The following is a 20,527-nucleotide window of genomic DNA, read 5'->3' on the forward strand; positions in this document are numbered from 1 at the left end:
AGGAAGCAGGAAGAGGCAGGGGCAAAACGGGGAAGTTGTGGGAAGAGGAGGTTAACAATACATCTGCCAGGGTTTGACTGTGTCCTGATTTTGTTAAAAACAAGTTTCTCTTTTAGTGAATTTGCCTGTCAGCTAAAGCCTTCATGTTAGCTGCATTTTCCTGGAGAACCAGACACATGTTTTGGTTAAACCTAGCAATGGAATGCAAACTTATTGATAAGCACGGATGGACATCTCGCGAGAGGGGCAACGAGAAACTGATGACCAAGAGACTGACCAACGGTGTGTAACATTCCATTCACGTGAATACTTCATATAAAAGTGGGAGATCACGAGGATCTCGGCCCTTTTTTGCATTTTTTTCCCTTTTTTCCTCATGGCTGACATTAGGAGAGGACCTTGCTGGTCGTCCCTGCGAACTGAGGCCTAGTGAGAGACTGAATCCAGCTCCGGTTGGCTACAGAGTCTAATCCAGGACTTTGGGTGCTGGCTCTGCAGTTGCTGAGACTTACAAGATTGGTTTTATATATTTTGTATTATTTTCTCTATTCTTATTAGTAGCATTAGTAAAACATCTTTAACTTTTCCAGCTCTCTTCTCTCTGTCCTTCTTTCCCTCCCGATCGCCTGTGCTGAGTGGGAAGGGGGGAGAGGGAGGGGCAAAAGGGGGAAGTGAGGGGGAGAGGAGGTTAACAATACATCTGCCAGGGTTTGATTGTCACCCCGCAATCCTAACCCTCCATAGATAATTGGCGCCCAATGTGGGGCAAGAAAAAGGGGTAAATTTGAAGATTTTTGGCTTTTCTACTGCTCTGACGTACCTTTCAATTTTCTTGGCACAGTGCCAACTCATAGAGTTGTGATACTTGCGCGTCTGTTTGCTTCGGATATTATTTAGTGGTATTAAGGCAAAGTGAATTACATTGATTTAAGGATGTTATGGCATAGGTTGTATCAGTTATTTTCTACATTGTGCTCGCTGATCCCATATCTGTGTTGGTGTTTCTTTCTGAATCAAAGTATTCATTATATAACAACAAGAAACTGGACAGCGGTCATGATGATACTGTGTGGGTTGGCACTGGTTTATTTCATTATACTGCAGACACTAATGAATTTCTACTCGATTTTGCTTTACCTTGAAACGCCTCTGGGAGAGATTAAAGAGCAGTATGCATCTCTGTTTGCTAATTGGTCAAGCGAATCTTTAGAAAGGCTGACTAACCATACTTCTATTTTTTCGCTAGGACAGTTTCCAAATGTTTTAGAGAGCTTTGAATATCCTTAGAGCTTTGATAGAACTGTGATGGTGTTATCTGGTTTGCTGAATGTGTGTCAGTTTGTGCTACTGTTAAGAGAAATGAGGTTCAATAGGAGGTTTGCGTCTCTTTTTAGTCCTGAGATTTGCAGTGCGTCTTCAGAAGCTTTAGCAAAAAGCACTCCGAGCTGCTCGAGAAAAGGCAAAACAGCCAAAGCTGCTGCTGCAGCCACTGCCCCCCCAACCGCGGCTTCACAGGCTGAAGCTACAGCTCCTCCGCAGAGCTCCTCTGCCAAGGTCGCTGCAGATAACGTTACTTCTCCAGCCTCCAAGGCTAACAAGGCAACCCCCCCGCCTTCACACACTGGGCACTGTTGCTGCTGTAACCACAGCAATCACTGTGACAGTCATTCAGACTCTGGAAATGAATCAAATGATGGTGAACCCACATCAGCATCAGTTGCTGGTTGTAAGTAAGTCACTAGAAAGACTACCCGTGCAGCAGGTGATGGCACAGGGCCAACATCAACCCAAGAGACATCATCAGGACAGGGTGGAGATGAAGTGACCACCACTCGGTCCTTTTCTCCAGGTGAGCTGAGAGATCTGTGAAAAGACTTCAGTCGTCGTGAAGGCGAGAATATTTTAACCTGGCTGCTGCGATGCTGGGACAATGGGGCAGAAACAATTGAATTAGAAGGTGGTGAATCCAGGCAGCTGGGATCTCTGTCAAAAGATTCCACCATTGATAGGGCAATTTCAAGAGAGTCTAATGCCACTACTCTCTGGACCCGACTGCTGGCAGCTATGAAAGTCAGATTTCCCTACAAGGAAGATTGTATATCCACGTTAGGGAAATGGAATACTATGGAGAGAGGTATCCAGTTCCTGAGAGAATTAGCTGTGCGAGAGATCATCTATCTAGGACCAAACAGCCAAGACGGGACAGACCCAGATAGAATCAATTGTACAAAATCTATGTGGCGCAGATTTGTACAAAGTGCACCACCTGCATATGCTAAGTCATTGGCAGGAATGGTCTGGTCAGCTGGAGGTGTACAAGAAATTAATGAAGTGATTGAGCAGCTCCGATACTTTGAGGACAGCCTTGCTGGTTCTCTACGGGCTTGTGTCTCCGCTGTGGAGAAACTGTGTGAAAAATCTGATGACCGGTTTGAAAAGCTGTTGCAAGAAATCAAAGAGCTCAGAGAAGACTCGTACCGTTCACGACCTGCACAAACCTATGTTTCAGCTGTTAGGAGAAGGCGTTTCCAGTCTCGAGAGAGAGGGCAGAGACAGCCCACAAAAAGAGGTTCACTGTGGTTCTTCCTACATGAGCAGGGAGAAAACATGAATAAGTGCCATGGAAGGCCTACCTCAGAACTTCAAGAACGAGTACGTGAGATGAAAGGAAAAACTCCTAGGAAGGTGGTTGCTCCAGTTTACAAAAGGAGCAGAAGAGATTCTGATGCTCTTGAAGGAACCTCTAATTCACTCCCAGAGACTGTGCAAAACAGGAATTAGAGGTGCCCTGCCTCCAACCAGGTGGAGGAAAGGGATAACAGAGTTTATTGGACTGTACAAATACGATGGCCTGGTACAACACAACCCCAGGAGTACAAAGCTTTAGTGGACACTGGTGCTCAGTGCACAATAATTCCTTCTAATTATAAAGGAACGCAATCCATCAATATTGTTGGAGTCACTGGGGGATGCCAGGAGCTGACTGTTGTAGAGGCTGAAATGAGCCTAACTGGCAAAAACTGGCAAAAGCATCCCATTGTGACTGGTCCAGATGCTCCGTGCATCCTTGGCATAGACCACCTCAGGAGAGGGTATTTTAAGGACCCAAAAGGGTATAGGTGGGCATTTGGTATAGCAGCTGTGGACACTGAGAAAATTGAACAGCTGTCTGATTTGCCTGGTCTTTCAGATGACCCTTCTGTTGTAGGACTGCTGATGGTTGACGATCAGCAGGTGCCAACTGCTACCACAACAGTGCATCGCCAGCAATATCGCACCAATCGAGACTCTTTGATTCCTATCCAGAAGCTGATCCGTCAATTGGAAAGCCAGGGTGTGATCAGTAAGACTCGCTCACCTTTTAACAGCCCAATCTGGCCAGTGCGTTAGTCTAGTGATGAGTGGAGACTAACTGTAGACTATCGTGGCCTGAATGAAGTTACACCACCACTGAGTGCTGCTGTGCCTGACATGCTAGAACTGCAATTTGAACTGCAGTCAAAGGCAGCCAAGTGGTATGCTACAACTGACATTGCTCATGCATTTTTCTCTATTCCTGTAGCAGCAGAGTGCAGGCCGCAGTTTGCTTTCACCTGGAGGGGCATCCAGTACATGTGGAATCGCTTGCCCCAGGGGTGGAAACACAGTCCTACCATCTGCCATGGACTGATCCAGACCACGCTGGAGCAAGGTGAAGCTCCAGAACACTTGCAATATATTGATGACATCATCGTATGGGGCGACACAGCGAAAGAAGTCTTCGAGAAAGGTGAGAGAATAATTCATATTCTTTTGGATGCTGGTTTTGCCATAGAAAGAAGCAAGGTCAAAGGACCTGCACGACCTGTTTTTAGGAACAAAATGGCAAGATGGCTGTCGTCAGATCCCAATGGATGTGATCAACAAAATTGCAGCAATGTCTCCACCTACTAATAAAAAGGAGACACAGACTTTCTTGGGCGTTGTAGGTTTTTGGAGAATGCATATTCCTGACTATAGCCACATTGTGAGCCCTCTCTATCGAGTGACTCGTAAAAAGAACCAGTTTGAGTGGGGCCCTGAACAACGACAAGCCTTTGAACAAATTAAGCGTGAGATAACTCATGCGGTGGCCCTTGGACCAGTCCGAACTGGACTAGATGTTAAAAATGTGCTCTACATCGCAGCCGGAGATAATGGACTTACCTGGAGCCTCTGGCAGAAAGCACCAGGAGAAACCAGAGGTCGACCCTTAGGTTTTTGGAGTCGAGGATACAAAGGATCTGAGGCCAACTATACTCCAACTGAAAAGGAGATACTAGCGGCATATGAAGGAGTTCGAGCTGCTTCAGAAGTGATGGGCACTGAAGCACAGCTCCTCCTGCACCTCGACTGCCGGTGCTGAGCTGGGTGTTCAAAGGGATGGTTCCCTCTCCACATCATGCAACCGAAGTTACATGGAGTAAATGGATTGCACTGATCACACAACGGGCTTGAATTGGAAGTCTCAATCGCCCAGGGATCTTAGAAGTGATTACAGACTGGCCAGAAAGCAAAGATTTTGGGATGTGTCCAGATGAGGAGGAAGTAAAACGTGCTGAAGAAGCACCACCATATAATACGCTTTCAGAGACTGATAAGCAGTATGCACTGTTCACAGATGGATCCTGTCGTCTGTAGGAAAACATCGAAGGTGGAAAGCTGCTGTGTGGAGTCCCACACGACAAGTTACAGAAGCCACTGAAGGACAAGGTGAATCCAGTCAGTTTGCAGAAGTGAAAGCCATCCAGCTGGCTTTGGACATTGCTGAACGAGGGAAGTGGCCAATACTTCATACTGACTCACGGATGGCAGCAAATGCCTTGTGCGGGTGGCTACAGCAATGGAAGAAAAGCAACTGGCAGCGCAGAGGTGAAACCATTTGGGCTGCCACACTGTGGCAAGACATTGCTGCTCGGCTGGAGAGCCTGCCTGTGAAAGTTTGTCATGTAGATGCTCATGTGCCTAGAAGTCGAGCCACCGAGGAACATCCAAACAACCAACAAGCGGATCAAGCTGCTAAGATTAAAGTAGCTGAGGTGGACTTGGACTGGCAACATAAAGGTGAACTTTTCCTAGCTCGGTGGGCCCATGATGCTTCAGGGCATCAAGGTAGAGATGCAACATACAAATGGGCTCGTGATCGAGGGGTGGATTTAACTATGGACACTATTTCACAGGTTATTCATGAATGTGAAACTTGCGCCGAAATCAAACAAGCGAAACGGTTAAAACCTGTATGGTATGGGGGGCGATGGTTAAAGTATAAGTATGGAGAAGCTTGGCAGATTGATTATATTACACTTCCACAAACACGTCAAGGTAAGCGTTATGTACTTACAATGGTGGAAGCAACCACTGGATGGTTGGAAACATCTGCCGTACCTCATGCTACAGCCCGAAATACCATCTTGGGCCTTGAGAAGCAAGTCCTTTGGAGGCACAGTACGCCAGAAAGAATTGAATCAGACAATGGCACTCATTTCAAACACAGTATTATAGACAATTGGGCCAAAGAACATGGTATTGAGTGGGTATATCATATTCCATATCATGCACCAGTCTCTGGGAAAATTGAAAGGTACAATGGTTTGTTAAAAACTACACTAAAGGCACTTGCTGGTGGAACCTTTAAAAACTGGGATTCACATTTAGCAAAAGCCACTTGGTTGGTCAACACTAGGGGATCAACCAATCGAGCCGGGCCTGCCCAATCAGAAATTCTACGGACTGTAGAAGGAGATAAAGTCCCTGTAGTACACATGAAAAATATCTTAGGAAAGGCAGTCTGGGTTCCTCCTGCCTCAGGCAAAGGCAAACCTATTCGTGGGATTGTTTTTGCCCAGGGACCTGGCAGCACCTGGTGGGTGATGCTTAAGGATGGAGAAGTTCGGTGTGTAACTCAAGGGGATTTGATTTTAGGTGAAAATACTCAATACTGAACTGCATGTGAATTGCCATACTAGCAGTGTTTAATAAGAGTCTTTCAGATCAAGACAGTGATCATGAAACTAGAGCTAGCTTCTTCGAGTGGCGCCCGACACCTTCTTTGAAGTTGGTGTCCTTAACCCACAAACAGTGGTCATGAGATGCACTTGGACCATTTTTCCTGCCCTGGGAGACTGTTGTGACAAAATGAACTTAATGAACTTTTCAAAGGATGGTCCACTGATTAATTACTCCTGTGTATATATGTATATATGTATATAGTAGTAGTGATTAATTAGATTGTATTGATAGATTGTATTGATAAGGTTTAAGTATTCAGTGAATGTCATATTACAAGGGGTGGAATGTCCTGGTTTTGTTAAAAACCAAGTTTCTTTTTTAGTGAATTTGCCTGTCAGCTAAAGCCTTCATATTAGCTGCATTTTCCTGGAGAACCAGACACATGTTTTGGTTAAACCTAGCAATGGAATGCAAACTTATTGATAAGCACGGACGGACATCTCGCGAGAGGGGTAACGAGAAACCGGTGACCAAAGAACTGACCAACTGTGTATAACATTCCATTCACGTGAATACTTCATATAAAAGTGGGAGATCACGAGGATCTCGTCCCTTTTTTCCTCCTGGCTGACATTAGGAGAGGAGCTTGCTGGTTGTCCATGCGAACTGAGGCCAGTGAGAGACTGAATCCAGCTCCGGTTGGCTGCAGAGTCCAATCCAGGACTTTGTGTGCTGGCTCTGCAATTGCTGAGACTTTCAAGATTGGTTTTGTATATTTTGTATTATTTTCTCTATTCTTATCAGTAGCATTAGTAAAACATCTTTGATTTTTCCAACTCTCTTCTCTCTGTCCTTCTTTCCCTCCCGATCGCCTGTCCTGAGTGGGAAGGGGGGAGAGGGAGGGGCAAAAGGGGGAAGTGGGGGGGAGAGGAGGTTAACAATACATCTGCCAGGGTTTGATTGTCACCCCACAATCTTAACCCTCGACAAACCCCTACAGGGTTATTATTTGGGCACCCGCACTCCTGCCACTGTCTCTCAGAGCTCTGTGAGGGTATGTGGAGGACATCTACCACAAAACCTAATGCTGATCAGCTCAGCTACCACCACATCCATTTCTGGCCTTACGTACAGTCTCACACGCTGCTCCATCCAGAAAGCTCCTATTAGAATCACTGGTCTGGCTGCCTTAGTCACAACTATCATTCTCCTTAAGAACCTGAAGTTTTCCCCCTCGCTTCAAACATACAGTTAATATCGCCTTTTAGGATTTAACCTTATGTTATTTCCCACTGAGTACTGGGATGACAGCTCCTAATTACAGGCCCAACCAGCAGCTTCCACTGACTACCTGCTAAACACAAAAACTGACACCACTGTCTTCTCCCCTGCTGCTCTTCACGCTCAGGAGGAGCTTTCCGTACACATCTGGCAGCAGGCCTCATTTTCTGAAAATTCTCAACGCCGTGAAAACTGCCACACTGCTGCTGTAGTGAGATCGCTCTTTCTCATTCTGAGTAATACCATCCATTTCTTTGTATTCCCACCTGTCTGCAGCCATCTGTTGCCTTTTATCTTCTACGTATTTTGGAAAAGCACCTGTTGTTTTTTTTCCCTGAATACCTGTTCAGAGCTCACTACAGTACAGACCTAGAATCTTTGACTATGGCTTGTAATGTCAATGGTTTATAATGTCAATACTAATACAGAGGTTTTTTTAATAGATTAAAAATAGCCAGTAGTTCAGCTCATCTCAATTGTTTGAAATGAGGCTTTTGGCTAGAGCATAATAAAGAAAACTTAAAACAGAACTAATCTACAATGTCACCTTGATCAGTAGCTATTTCTTTGTCCATTCTTTGCATTTCTTTCTTTACTCGGGAATGCCTATTGAGGTTTTCCTAATTAAAAGAAACAAGAAAAATCAGTCACAAATATGCAGAAAACCTGACAAAGGCATATTTGGTGCCTAGATAGTAACATTGTCAAGGTACTCCATATACATAAAAGATTAAATTAAGATACAGTGGGAGAAAACAGGAAAAGAATTCTGGCACCCGAGATTAGTAACAAGAATTTCTGCTCCAAAATAGAGTTTAGTACATGTGACAGTTAAATACTTATCCAGACACAAACCAGAGTATATCAATTAGTCACAGGTTAATAATCTAAGATTGTGGCAGAACACAGGAAAAACCAATATCTAGTAGACCAAAAAAAAATCATATGGACATTATATACAAAGTACTACGGAAATGTCTGGTCTCATTTTAAGAAAAGAATTCAGATCTGAACAAAAAGCTATGAAAGCAGGCTATGAAGATGTTTAGAAAATGAAGTGCCTGTCATTCAAAAGGACAGCTGAAAAACTTAACTTAATGGAGTAATATTAAGAGGAAATATGATTGCTGTACATAATTTTAACATAAGTTCCTCTAGGGACAGAGGACTTAAGCTCACAGGCAAGTCTGGCACAAGAACACAGACAGATAAAGTAGACATTAATGAATTCAGTTTTTAGTAAGATTTGAAGTGAAAACCCAAGCTCTGAAACAGCTGTTAGTAAACAGTGTCTGTTAAAAAATCATAAGGCAATTCAGAAAGCATCGTGTAAGACACATATTTCAGCATATCACTGCTATTTCATGTCTTCTGAAGAAGATATTTCCTCCAGCCCTAGAGCATATCTCTAGCATGACCATAACAGTAAGATGCTAAATTATAATTAGACAGCAAATCCAAATGCTATTTTAGACTACACTACTTTTGGAAGAAGTTATTTCAGCTAAATTAAAATTGCAACTAAATAATTTTCCTTTGTGAAATACACTACTTATGCAAAAATTGTCAAATAAATTAGTATCTACTTCTTCTGCATCGTGAAACACCCCAAGGTCCTCCATCATCCGCCATCTATGCATCTTCTCCATATCATCCATTTTCTGCAAGACTGCTTTGGCAGTACTAAGATGAAAAGCTGACAAGAAAGAGCAAAGACAAGCAAGGACAAAAAAATCCCATTTAAAACAGTACGCATAATCCATATGATGTTTTAATGTAGTATGCACAAAGCAAGAGTCATTGACACTTAGCCAAGTTTTTTAACGCGACTTAAAAATCAGGTCATACATTTACTTTTCTATAGAGAGACTTAAGAACAAGCATTTGAGGATTTGCAAACATACACTCTTTTCAGGTCTATTTTTCCCTCTTGCTGAACACAGTAAAAATAAAATATGTTTTAATATAAAAAACATGATTTTGAAGATCATACTAAGGTAACAGAAGGAAATTATGGTAGTTTTTAATAGCACTTAGGTTGCTGTGCATGATAGCATTAAGTCATCTTTAGTTCACAGCCTTCCTCAGACAACAGGTCACTTATTCTTCTCTTAAACGAAATTTAAGTTTTATGTTGGTTCTCCATGACTATATATGCTGGAAAACACATCCCACTGCTGTTACACTTCACAAACCCTTCAGAAGAAAACAATGTCAATTTGGGCTTCACGAAGAGAACTAAGCTGTGGACAGACAGGCAGAAACACTAGGCCAAAGAAACATTTTGGCTGAATCCAACTTTCCTCAGCGTCTTAACTCAACTAAGAGTCATAAAAATATTTGTGAGGGTGAAAAGAAGAAGTTTATTAAAAATGAAGGTGGTTCTGATCCTAAGAAAATTGATTTAGAAGGCAAGTCAAACGGTTCACAAGATAACACAAAAACCTACCCAGCCCATACATAGAAGATGCTTTAGTACGAAGATCTCTCCACAACTGGCAATCCCAAAACGAAGACACTAATTTAAACATTTGCTGTGCCCAAACTCTTTACACATAAAGCACCTTCCAAATACATCCTCCCGCACACACACTCAGACCTGGAAGTCTTAAAGAGCCACAAGCACCTATTCCCAAAAAACTCAGGTTATAACAGCTTGGCTGTGGAGTACAAAGGCCCACAGTTTACAAAATTCGATATATTAAGCATAACTAGAGAACATACCAGTACAGGCAGAGGAAGACGTCAAAGAGAATGTTGGCAAAGGTTGCTACGAGCTCCCTGAAAGTTCTAAGCTATTTAACAATGGGAGGATTCTACTATGGAGGGCACGGCAGCCCAGCAGTTATCACAGGGATGTATCGTGTTGGGGGGGGCATGTAGGGAAGCCTTGGCCTGACCTCTGAATGCACTTAACTCCTGCTGCCAGGAATCCCAATACCTTCTTCTGTTGTCAAAAGAAGGAGAAAGTCCCTAGCCAGTACTATGCCAGAGCACAAAGGCTTGCTAACAAGGCTCACTTTAGTAGCTTTGCAAGATGATGAAGAAAAACAAACAACCAAAACCCACTTACTTTGTTATAAGTTTGTCAAACAAAACAGATTGATTTGTAGTAGTGTAACGACTTTGTAGAATTCTGCAACTTCGGCAGACCTCCAAATCCCCATTTTCTTCATGGACTTGTTCTGTAGCTTTTGTTTCAGCTCTGGTCTTCAGTGTTCTGGTGACTAAAATGCATTAATATATAAAATATTTTGAGACAGAAAATGTTATTCCCTTTATTTCACAGTTGCTCTAGGAAAATGTAAAAAAATCTGCAGTGGATTGATTTTTTTCTGTAAATATTCAATTAGAAGTTATTGTCATGACTACAGCATTCAACTGAAAACCCTTATGTTTAAACTACCTACTTAAAAGCACAACTTATAGAGCAGCTTTTTAATAGACTGGAAAGTCAATCTGATGAAAACAAACACACAACTTTCGTTCCATGCAGGAGAAAAGTTTCTTCCAGTTACTTCTTTCTGGAAAAACAACAAATACCTCTCTCTAAGGTGGTTTTACTCCATTCATGTAAAATTGTATCTAATATGTTTTCTAAAAATTGTTAAAGCGTGAAGTCTCTTCTTAAGATACACGTTTTAGTACGCTGTTCAAACATGCATCACTTTCATTTCTGCATCATGACACAAAAGCTCTAGAAGATAAGAAATGACTCAACATAAACTTCCAAATACCAAAAAACCTGGATGTTTGTCTGCTTTAAAAAAAGTTCTGCCCGGTATTTACCACACAGCTTCCTTTGCCACAGGTTCATTACCTGCACTAACATTACAACAGTTAAGAGAGGTCAATGAGAAAGTAGTGCACAATTAGAACTTGGATTACTACACACGAAGTGTATTTCAGGCCCCTTCCCGCGTTCAGCCTGGGCTGGCAGGGCACTGCCTGGAAAGGACAATTTTCCCAGCTGCCGGCAAGCGCCCTCATGGCACCAAGCCCGCTGGTGTACTCAGCACGGCAATTCAACTCCAAAGTAAATCGCTGAACTTCAGTGAGACCTTCCTCATGTCAGTGACTACGTGCATCTCATGACTGAATTACTTCTTGACTCACACGTATTATAACACTGCAATATTTCCTCCTATTTTCAATGAATTTGTGTCCTGTACATTCCATGTCATGAAGAAACCTGAGCTAAGGAACAGATTGCCTAGTGTCTAACAGCAGGCTGGAATTCACGCTGTATTCTCCCAAAGCCTGAAAGAAATTAACAGCATATCCTCCTATTTGCACCTACTTCTTTTCATAAAACTCCAAGAAGATTCACCCTCTTTGAGATATCTATTCTCACAACCTCAGCAGGTTCTGGTTGATGAATTCAGAAGTTTGAGGGTCAAGTTAAACAGATGGAGTGACCAAACGAGGCTAAAAAGGAACCCTACAGAGTTACCACCACTTACCTTTTTTAGACTCTTTTTTTTCATCTGATTTCAGCTTTGCCAGCTGCCTACATTAAGAAAAAGGACAGAGGAGAGGAGAGGAGAGGAGAGGAGAGGAGAGGAGAGGAGAGGAGAGGAGAGGAGAGGAGAGGAGAGGAGAGGAGAGGAGAGGAGAGGAGAGGAGAGGAGAGGAGAGGAGAGGAGAGGAGAGGAGAGGAGAGGAGAGGAGAGGAGAGGAGAGGAGAGGAGAGGAGAGGAGAGGAGAGGAGAGGAGAGGAGAGGAGAGGAGAGGAGAGGAGAGGAGAGAAGAGAAGAGAAGAGAAGAGAAGAGAAGAGAAGAGAAGAGAAGAGAAGAGAAGAGAAGAGAAGAGAAGAGAAGAGAAGAGAAGAGAAGAGAAGAGAAGAGAGAAAAGAATTATTGCATTAGAATAATTCTATAGAAGTATTGTATTGTATTATTCCCTACTAAGACTAGGGAACCCGCCCAAGTTTATAATCCTCTGTTCCACGTCATGTAAAGAAAAGCCTGTGGACCACACAGAGGATTCAGATCCCAAGTCTGCTGTATACCATACACAGACAGCTCTATAAAGACATACATTTCCTAACCTGCTAATCTTGAAGTCTCAATAGTGCACACAACATCTCAGTAGCCAAAGCAGAGGAGTTAGGAAAAGATGAGTGGTTTTTATACAATCAGAAAACTTTCACTGAGATTTGGCGGTGTGCTCCCCCACCCCACGCTTAAGCATTAACGACCTGGGGTGGTCACTGCATCCCACTGAAGCTGGATTTTAGGGAGACGGATGGCATCACAGTCGCCAAGGGCTGGCTGCTGTAGTGACCCAGATGTCTTGCTGGTATATAACTATAATTCAATCACCTTACTCCATACATAGCGGGCAGCCCAGGGCTTGCTGAGCTCTCCTGCAGGGCAGTGGGCTGCACACCAGGATCTCCCCTGGGGTAGGGATGTCTCTTGAGGTTACTCCTCGAGGTTGAGAGAATCTTCATCGCATCAGATACGTGGTAAGCGAATTGGGAATAAGTGCTCTGAAACTTACCAAGTGATACAAAGGATTGTTTGTACATATATTATCCTTTAGACATAAATCATTGACCAAGTCTGGGACCAAGTCTGGATCCAGCCACACTCAGATTCCTCTCTGAGAAGAAGTTTGGAACGCAAGGGGTTCCTCTCTGAACCTCATGACTCCCTAACAGTTTTGTCTGACCCCATCCTCTACACACTAAATAATCAAGTGTACCTCGCCATTAAATCTTGTTAAACCACTGTCACATTTACCATTGAACTTTCTTAACTCTCTGTTTTATATCAATAAAGCATATTGATGCTTTTCTCTTGCGAGTGAACTGCATCGGTCTCACTTTTCCCACGACATATGAAGAGTAATTCTAGTTCTAGGATACTGGCACTGACATGAACATAATCATATTCCTCTGCAGATTTTTAGCTGTAGATTTATGATGATGTGACTAATTGTACACGCTTTCACTTTTTAATTCTACGAATTGAACAGAGATTGGACATTTGAAAATGCAATACCTGGTAAATTGTCTTCAATTGACATTTTCACTTAATATTCCCATGCTTTTGTCAAAGCCAGAGTCTGAACAGGACAACATGTTTTTTTTCATTGATCTTAAACAGCGTCCATTGAAACATTCAGTTTTGCCAGATGAAAATTCCTAGGGAAAGAAGGAAATAGGAACATATTTATCTGAACTATGTATGCTGAGTTAAGAAGGAAATTCTCATCATTTAGGCAAGTTTGGTCTGTAACTCTTCTGACTTGATAGCAGTGAAACTAATGGCAGGTAAGCCTTGAACCACTTCTGCACCAAGAAGTAACTCTCAGAAAAACAAACAAACAACACCAAAACAGCTTTCAGAGCTAAAGCTCCCCTCCACCACACTTTTCTTGTGGAAAACTTGAGCTTAATACCCTTTGAAAAAAATAACTGCAGCAAAGCCTTTCATATAAACTTAGCATTCTGTGGAAAACAACAACCACCACAACACAAAAACCAAACCCCACACCTTTATTTCTAATTGGTTCAGAGGAGCAGTCAAGCTTGACCTTGCATGTCCTAGGATTAAAATCTAGGTAGGAGACTTTTTCTTCCTATCTCTGTTCCACTTATGACTGCATCAAGAGACTTCCTTCAGGAGGATGGCATTTATCCATGTGAAACCAAAGGGAACTCAATATACATGGTTAAATGGCTGTTGATCTTGTTCACATTGGTATTTCTGCAGAGAGGGTGAGGACTACCACTCTCACTACAGAAGGAAAGCTGTGACGACCACGAAACTGTCTGATGGTCTTCTCTTCAGCCAACCTTGATCAGTTCATCCCCAATGTTCACCTGACAACTTCTCACAATACAACAGACCTTTGGCATGAGAAGGATCTCAATTCCCTGTCCTTAGTTGCTCTTTTTAAAGTGCGCCTCCTTCCCGCAGTCCTCTGCGCTGGTGGAGCAAGGCCTCACGAGATCCCTCCCATAGCTGGCTTTTGAATTTGGGCATCTGAGGTGAAACCCCTAAAGCATTTTAGGACTGTATCAATGTAGGAGTAGTTACATTTATACAGTCCTAACATTACATTCGGCCCTTGGAAGGCAACCGGGAGGCTGATGGGGCTGCCGGTGAAAATGAGTTTGATACCCCTTCCCTTAACAACATTTTCTGCTTCTCAGATCCAACACAAATTGATGTAACGAGACCTAAAGCTTAACGAGTGGCAGTCTGATCTGTGACAGTCACCTTTGGCATTTTTAGTCTCAAATGTTTAAGAAAGAATTCGTAACATAAAGCCTTTTAATTAATTTTTATTTTTATAGAGCCCTAGGTTTATCTGAAGAAGGCAGGTTTTTGTGCATGCTCACATATTGGAGTATATATAGACTTCAACCAATATTTCAGGAATTCATCACTGAGACAACTAGAAAAATAACCCTAGAGCAAGAAATTTTCTCTCATCTTGAAATGTACTCAACAGTATTCCTACAGCTGGTACATCTGTGGCTTATGTATCATCCTATGAAATCGATAGCGTGCCTGGGAGCTACCCATAATGTCAGGTTAGGTGATGAAAGACTAATCTGTATGAATGAAAAGCAGGAGAGAAGCACATGTGGGCAGAGGCACCTGGGTAAGGCCGCTCCTGCCGAGGCCATCGGTCACCCCAGGCCGGGCTCTGGGCTGAGGGACCCCTGGGACACGGGGGTCACAGAACAGACCCAGCGAGGGCCCCTGCCTCGCTCATGCTAAACACCACAGTCTGTCTTGGCTTATTTATGCATTTCATAGCAGTTTTATCTGTGTCCCAGGGCACAGAGGTCCAAGTGCCAGTGACAGAAGAGCCTGCACCACCACTAGGAGACCCTGGGCCAGCACAGGCAGCGTTAGAGGCCACGGTAACTGGGCTCGGAGATTTGGGAGCCAGGCACTGCAAAGGCCACGAATCTGGGCCAGATACTGGAGAGACCGGAGGGGTCTGAGCCAAGTGCTGGGCTGGGGGGCAGCTACCGGACAGGCTGTAGGTCTGGGCCAGGGACCCATCTGTGCAACTGGGAGACCAGGCCACCCAGGATCAGTTACTAGTTTTATGGAATGTCTAAGGACAGTTACAGAGGGATACACATACAGGTGTGTATTTTATGTGTGTGAGCACACAAGTGGGGTCTAAATACCAGTAACTGGACAGGGCTGTGCACCCCTGGGGCTCACACACCCGCCTGCCAGAGACTGGGAGACCCAGGCATCTGGGGCAGCCACACACAGACTGCAGGGACAAGGCCAAATAACAGAGGGATGCAGATTATACATGTGTATAAGTAACTATGTTGAAGCACTATCAGAACAGATAAACAAGCTCACTAGTCTGTAAGCTCTGGTGCTGAGCTCCCTATGCAGATAAGTCTGAAGGTTTAGCCTGGAAAAGTGCCAGTTTCCACTTTGCCCAGACAAGGGGAACTCTGGAGCACACCGCCCTCAAATACAGGTCATTGGACAACAACCTTGTTCAGCTTGGGGAATTACACCAGACCTGCAGACAAACAGCTTCTGGAGGGACAGTAATCACTCTACATCTGCCATGGGACGCCTTGGGACTGAGAACTTGGAAGAGAATACATCCATTAGATGCTGGTTTACCTTAGGCTTTCTGCCACATGCTTACTCTTTATGGATGAAATAAGCTAAATTATTAGAGAAAAATTGTGTGCTGATATCAGAAAAACTGCAAAAGCTGTCACCACCAAGTCCTTGCACATCAACAAGATAGGAAAGAGGCACTAGGACTTGAACATGCAGCCATCATCATCATCATCTCTGTCACCTCAGGCATTTCTGCATTGCCGCTGCAGTTTGAAAGCTCCAGCAAAGCCCAGCCATTCTACAGATGAAGTAGGAATGACTCCACGGCTCAAAGCACAGGAAAGGTCTGGGAGAAAAGAAAAAAAAAAGCTAACCAAAGTTTCGTAATGAAGATTCTGCTTTGCCTTCAGGGAAAAGTTTACATTTAGCTTCCCCATTCCAGTTCTCCACACTGAAGACTCGTGCCAGCTGCTTTATGTGCCTGACTTGGCACAGCCTGTGTGCAACAGGCAGCTGAACTCCCTGTAGCCTCTGACAACTGTTTCTAGTGCAGACTGCAGAAGCAAAGCAGCGATCTTTAAGCCAATTCCATAAACGTTTGTAAATAAAACAAAACAAAGAAGACAAAAAGAAACAAACAAATCTACTGCCCCAAGGATTTCTTCCTTCTTAATTGAATAGTCTCAAAAATAATGAAAACAAGTGTTAATCCATACAACTAAAAGCCCTGAAAGAGTTCTACTGGAAGGAAACAGAGTCCACTCCAAGGCAGGGCTCCCCTGAAGAGCAGACCGCTTCTGAGCTGGATCTGCTCTGCCTGTATTTGTCACGGAGTACAGGACACCCTGCGGAGAAGAGCCTGGCTTGGAAAAAGCACACAAGAGCTTTAGCTTTTGAAGGCTACATTAGAAACAATGAACTTCTCAAAGTGAAATGTTTCAGCTATTAACATAGCAACACTGAGATGCAGATAGCATGGACTACTTAACATTCTTTATAATCATGTAAATTGCCTCTTTTCTACTAGAGTAGATTAAAACCATAAAAAGCTTAAGTAGAATTTCCACCATTTTACGTTACACATGTAAGTGCCTCAATTAAGTACAAATTAGTCCTGATTACTAAACAGAGCTTTGCTTTTAAAGCATCCAGAGCAATACCTGTAATACACTTGACTGAGGAGAATTTCACAGGCAATCCGGCCAGCTAGAACGCAGTTACGGGTCACACATATCGTGTGCCGAGTGCTGTTTACATTACTTGGTGCTTTAAAAGTTCCTGTTTCATAAAGCTGGAAGAAATCCTGAACTCAAACTTGAGGAAAGAAACTGACTTGACTTCACAGATATATGACCATTTTAAAATAAAATTCTTCTAAAGTCACATCCAGACAAAAGGGTCACCAATGTTAATCCTAATCAGATGAAAACACTAACCAAAATGAAACCTGTTCCTCAGACAACATACAAAGAAATGGGGGAAAAACAGGGGGAAAGCTTAGGGATCCCAATAAGCCTCTCCCGACGCCGTTTTTTTGTTTTTCTTGTTTGCTTTTAGCTTTTTTGGGGGTGTTTGAATCGTGCGGATTGTGTTGACGCTCCTCTCTGAGCAGGGGTGGCACAAACCCCTTTTCAGGTTGTTTAAATAAATTGTGTCAGATAGAGATTCTCCCACTGGAACCAACAGACACGGGCGCGCCGTGGGGAAGAGCCCAATTAAGGAAATTCATCCTAATTAAAAAGCTGAGTTTTCCCCTATTAAGATCCTGGGAGGATCCCAATTAAAAAAATTCACACTAATTAAAAAGCCGAGTTTACCCCCATTAAGATCCTAGGGAGGATCTCAATTAAGGAAATCCACGCTGTCAAAAAAGCCGAGTTTATTCCCATTAAGGTTGTAGGGAAGATCTCAATTAAGGAAATCCATACTAATAAAAAAAGCCAAGTTTAAGGAAATTCACGCTAATAAAAAAGCTGAGTTTACCCCCATTAAGATCGTAGGGAAGATCCCAATTAAGGAAACTCACACTAATAAAAATGCCAAGTTTATCCCCATTAAGCAGCAGCAAAGTCCAGCCCAGAGGGCAGAGAAACCCCCGTTATTTTGCATTTGAGAAGAACCCAGGATGTTCATCCCAGTTTGAGAAACAAAAACGGGGCAAAATGGGGATTTTGCTGCAAACGCGAGAACTTGAGCGTCCGGGGGCTCCTCGGGGGGGATAAAATGTTCAAGGCCCAAAGGGATTCGTGGGAAATTGGCGACAGGCATTTCAACTCCAATTGGGTATCGAGAGAACGGTCGGACTTGATGATCCTAAAGGTCTTTTCCAATACAAGTTATTTGGGGATTCTAAAACCAGAGGGAATTGGGGGGTAAATTGTGGTGCAGGGGGGAAAAGTGGCGGACGTGTCCCCTCCTGTGACCTTCATGTCCCTTCCAGGTCCCCTTTGTTCCCCCACTCCCATGTCACCCCCCTTGTCCCTTCTATGTCCCTTGTGTCCCCCCGTATCCCGTGTGTCACAGAGGCACCTCAATAGTTTTAGGCAGACAACAGGGTCCAAACCAAACCTTTATTCTGGTCAAAAAGGTGCAGCAGATTAATCGGTAAAGAACGGGGTTTTAGCTGTTCAAGAACATAAATACAGGTTCGAGTATCAGTTGAGGAAATCATTGGGGCACAGCAAATAATAACAATGGGGATCCACAGTGTGCACACACGTGGCTCACCAAATACAATGCCAGAGCCATCCCTGACTCCAGGAAAAGTATACACTTGCCTGAATCTGGCAAGGAATTACTAAAGAAAATACATGTGCTTACATTTAAGCACGGAATACACTCACTTTGCCTAAGTGAGGAAAAATAAACAGAGACCCACAATCCTGCGAGGAATTATTTCACTCACCCACACATGGAGATGAGGGAATCCCGGTCCCTGGAGATTACCTCAGGCAGCCATCCTGCCTAAGGGGGAGGGCTCTCGGCGGCAGCATTTGGCCCATGCTCCGAGAGGTCCACACAACAGGCAGCCTGTTTCTGAACATGTTTCTGAAAGAGCATATAGATTTATTCTAGTCAATAATGTACAAAAAGTTCTGTATATCTATTTTGACAACAGAGCCAAGAAGGCATGGAAGTGAAAAGAAAACAAGAACCATACATAGAGCGGAGAATGGGATGAAGCGAGTACTTCAAATTAATATGTACAGAGATGAAAAAATCTCTAATCAGAGCGCTCCCCCAATTTATTTCACAGAAATTTTCATGTATAACAGAAGTTTGAATGTATATGTACTGTAAATAAATAAACTGGTTTTGGATTTCAGTAAAGCTTTGATAGTGTCTCTGACAGCATTCTCCTGGACAAGGTGTCCAGCACACAGCTGGATAAACACACAGTGCAGTGGGTGAGCAACTGGCTGACGGGCTGGGCTCAAAGCGTTCTAGTAAATGGGGTCATGTTGGGTTGGACACCCGTCACTAGTGGGTTCCACAAGCACCCATCTTAGTGCCAGCAGTCCTGGCTGTACTTACAGACTGGGGCACAAGACGCTGGAGAGCAGCTCTGCAGAGGGATCTGGGGTTTCTGGTTGATGGCAAGCTGAACATGAGCCAACAGTGTCCCTGGTAGCCAAGAGGGCAACCGTGTCCTGGGGTGCATCCAGCACAGCATCGCCAGCCGGGCCAGGGAGGTGATCGTCCCGCTCTGCTCTGCACTGCTGCAGCCTCACCTGGAGCACTGGGTGCAGTTCTGGGTGCCACAGGATAAAAAGGATATAAAGCTATTGGAGGGTGTCCAGAAGAGGTTGGTGAAGGGTTTGGAGAAGAAGCCATATGAGGAGCAGTTAAAGTCACTTGGTTTGTTCAGCCTGGAGAAGAGAAGACTAAGAGGAGACCTCATCACGGTCTACAGCTTCCTCACAAGGGGAGGAGGAAGGGCAGGCGCTGATCTCTCTGGCAGCCAATGGCAGAACCTCAGGGAATGGCAGAAGATGTGCCAGGAGAGTTTAGGCTGGACATGAGGAAAAGGGTCTTCCCCTAGAGGTGCTGGACACTGAACAGGTTCCCAGGGAGGTGTCACAGCCCCAACCTGACAGTGTTCAAGAAGAGACTGGACAACGTCCTCAGACTCACAGTGTGAACTGTGGGGTTGTCCTGTGCAGGAACAGGAGTTGGATTCAAGATCCTTGTGGGTCCCTTCCAACTCAGGTCAGTCTATGGTTCTCTGGTTCTATTAAACGGGGAAACACAAGTTGGAGCTCTACAGCAGACAGGCGAACGACACCCCCGTGTGTCCGGACACTGCCTGTTACATCTTCGGGAGAAGTAACTTACACTGGGCTCCAGTATTTTTCCATCATACTCCTGATACTCTTTTGAGCACAACAAAAAGATGAGGAAGAAGGTGCTTCAGTCTGTGCGGGGCTCACGGGCGGGCCCGGCACAGCGGCTGCACACAGGCTGCCAGTGCAGCCCCGTTCCCGCCGGGACTGCACCCGCCCCAGACACAGCGAACTCAACACCAGGATGAGCACCGCCCGCACTCGGCGGGAGAAGGGAAGCGCTGCAATGGCTCCCGAACGATCTTTCTCTCCCGCATTTAAGGCGCAGACACTTCGGGAAAGCCCGGGCGGGTCTGACACGGCCGGTGCCGCTGCCTGTCCACCCCGCTCCGCGCCGCCGTGCGGCGCCGTTCCCCCCGGCCCCGGCC

The 20,527-nt window shown here is 44.3% G+C and overlaps 1 pseudogene; it reads right to left on the minus strand.

Moving 5' to 3' along the window:
• The window catches only part of LOC136113537 (ATPase family AAA domain-containing protein 2-like), a 44,560-nt pseudogene extending 24,067 nt beyond the window's left edge, over positions 1-20,493 (minus strand).
• Positions 20,494-20,527: the final 34 nt, after the last annotated feature.

Source organism: Patagioenas fasciata, chromosome 12 (genome assembly GCF_037038585.1).
Source record: "Patagioenas fasciata isolate bPatFas1 chromosome 12, bPatFas1.hap1, whole genome shotgun sequence".
Classification (NCBI taxonomy): domain Eukaryota; kingdom Metazoa; phylum Chordata; class Aves; order Columbiformes; family Columbidae; genus Patagioenas; species Patagioenas fasciata.